Here is a 3,159-nt window from a genome sequence, read left to right as displayed (position 1 = left end):
AAAGCAAGACATTTGTTACCAAAATCTTGATCACCATTATAACATCTTAGAAGTTCAATATTTAGCCAACGGAATTCCAGATTACACCAGAAATAATGTGATATATGCATGCACACTGCATCTTGTAGCATCATAAGATAGTATAAATCACATGCAGCCAAGTCCAAGTATTTCAAGACCAGAATTTTTTATTCATTTCTTCACTTAAAACATTAACTTCAGAAGTTAGGTCAAATGTCTTTGAATCCAACATACACCATTTAAAAGCAAGCTGAATTGAGGATAATTATGTAAATGTTTGGGGCCTCAGTTTACTTTTTACTTATCTTTAAAATGTATAATTTCTGCCTCCAAGTTGCAAGGCAGGATTAAAGAAAATGTATGCTTCATTCCCATCAGAGAGCGTGGCTCAGGGTAGGTGCTCTATAAATAGTCTGGCTTCTATTTTTATAATTAGTTCTACCTTACATTCTCTGAAATTCTGTATCCGTTGCTGATATCATCTCAATTCCAGTTAAGTCCTTCCTGATTAAACAGTTCTTCCTTGGCTAGGGATCAAATACTCAAGTGCAAAAAAAAAAAAAAATTGTACAAAGAAAATCAGATCATAAGAAGTGAGAAAGAGACGATCAAGGGAAAAAAACTGGGCAATCTCTTATTGTATTCCTGAAACTGATAGTCAAGGGCTAGGGAAGCACAATGCCATGGTTTTGGTTTCAGCATTAAGAGGCAGCATATTGCCATGCAACTCAAGAAAAGGAGACGTGATATTTAGTTCTTGGTTGTGGAAGAGGCCCTTGGTCAACATGACTCTCTGGAAAATATACAAATATGTACAATTCTAATTCCCTTTTAAGCAATGGATGTTTATGCTCGTGAAAAGAGCCTGTAGGCATTGACTTGATTTCCCTACAAAACAAACAAAAGTCATCCTGAAGATGATTTTCTTGTTATTATTGAGTAGATTAACTTGAACTTACCCATCTGAATGCATGATACTCCAGCATATCCTTGAAAAAAAACTCACTATAATTCAGGGGAAATCTTGCACAATAAGGCCTCTCTCAAAAATCGTGCAATGTGCCAATTTTCCCATTGTCAGGGTGGGTGGAAAATAGTGTGTGGGTGTGTCCCTAGACAAGCAACCTAAGAAGAGAGCGGGAGAAAGCTGAGACACAGATGGCAAATGTCTGGGCTATCCTTCCTGACACAAGTGTGTTTGTGACTGGCTCTGTCTCTCATGCAATGCCTTCAGCTGGATATGTGCCGGGTGCATTGCATATGACAGAGGGAATGGAGAAGTTGTTTCCCACAGAGAGTATGAAGTTTAGAAGACAAAATGAATCTGTGGGGGAAACTTCCAGGTCTGTGCTATCCTGGAAACATACCATAATCCTATTCAGCTAATAGGAGATTCTCAAACTACTCTAAGAAGCTTTCTTCAAAAGAAATCTTATACATGTTTTCTCACTGGAATGGGGCAGGGCAAAGAACATTTTCACTGTAATTAGAGAATATGTTTTGAATTTGCATAAGGAAGAAGAGTCAGGCTTAATCTGGGTGGTTCCAAAACACGTCTTGGTGAATGTTACAGAGAGGGCAAATTCAGCTCAACAGAAAGAAACTTTTGACAATCAAATCTACCCAGGCCGGGCTCAGTGGCTTACTCCTATAATCTCAGCACTTTGGGAGGTTGAGACAGGTGGATCACTTGAGGTCAGGAGTTCGAGACCAGCCTGGTCAACATGGCAAAACCCCGTATCTACTGAAAATACAAAAATTAGCCGGACATAGTGGCGCGCAACTGTGGTCCCAGCTACTTGGAAGGCTGAGGCAGGAGAATCAATTGAGCCCAGGAGGTGGAGGCTGCAGTGAGCCGAGATTGTGCCACTTCACTCCAGCCTTGATGACAGAGTAAGACTCTGTCTCAAAAAAAAAAAAAAAAAAAAAGCAAAACTGGAATGAACCAGAGGAGCACTTGTTGAGCACATTAAGGATTTTCACGCCTTGGAAAAGAGCTGAGCTAGAATCCTGAGATTCTATAAAACCATTTGATAAAAGAATGGGAGAAGTCATGGTCTATGGGAACACTGAGAAGCAGAGTTGCATAAATTCTAAAGTAATACATGGAAAGCAACTAAACTGCTCTACTTCTTCGCCCCACAGTCCCACTCAAAAGCACTACCATAAATACATGAGCTTGGTACCAAGAAGACAGGATTCTACACTGGGGACAGCTCATACTTCCAGTGACTTCAGGAGGAAGCTGGATGGAAGGAAGACCTAGATGACAGTTAAGTCATAAGTTTCTAGTGGCCTAAAAACACACCAGTTGTTTTTTTTTTTTTTTTTAGCACTGGTGGGATTGTGCCTATAGTTCTTGCAGGCCTCCTCTGTTGTTTTGCAGACTTCTAGACAGAGGGAGTTTTCTGCAATCTATAATCATAATTTAGTTGCTTTACCGCTCTTAAAGAGAATGACTCAGTGAAAATTATGCCAGAACTGAGCTTAATATCTCTCATAATAAGAACTGCTGATGGCTTCTGTTTCTAGGTTTTTATCATCTAAATGCCGTTTCCCCTTTTCTCCATGTGGCCACCTCTGCCTGATACTTTAATTCCTTGAATGCTTCCTTGGTCTTTGTATGAATCCCTACCTGGATGTTCTTCCTTCTCTGTACTTCTACTCTAGACCCCCACTTTAGAACATGGCACCAGGACCAGCTATGAAATTTGTGCAGCCAAAGCAAAATGAAAACGTGGAGCCCCTTGTTCATAAATTATTAAGAATTTCAAAATGGTGACACAGAACATTAAACAAAGTATGGGGCCTGCTAGGCATAGGGCCCTTTGTAATTGCAAAATCACATGTCTGTGGAGGCAACCCTACTCATGGCACTGTAATCAGTTTCTGTGTTACATAATATTTTGTGTTGACTTTGGGTTATTAATCACTCATCACTCTTTATTTTCTAGTGGCAGCCATAGTTCCCCCTTTCTCTGTCTCTGTCTGCCTTTTTCTCCTCTCCCCACTCTCTGACTTTCAATCTTGAGAACAAAAATAAAAAAAACAAGCAGGGAATTTTGAATGCATTTGTACACCAGCAGTGCCCTCCAAAACTGTTGAGAAGTTCCTGATACCCAAATCCTTAGATATGTG

Source organism: Macaca nemestrina, chromosome 14, assembly GCF_043159975.1.
Source record: "Macaca nemestrina isolate mMacNem1 chromosome 14, mMacNem.hap1, whole genome shotgun sequence".
Classification (NCBI taxonomy): Eukaryota; Metazoa; Chordata; class Mammalia; order Primates; family Cercopithecidae; genus Macaca; species Macaca nemestrina.
This window is presented reverse-complemented; position numbering follows the sequence as displayed.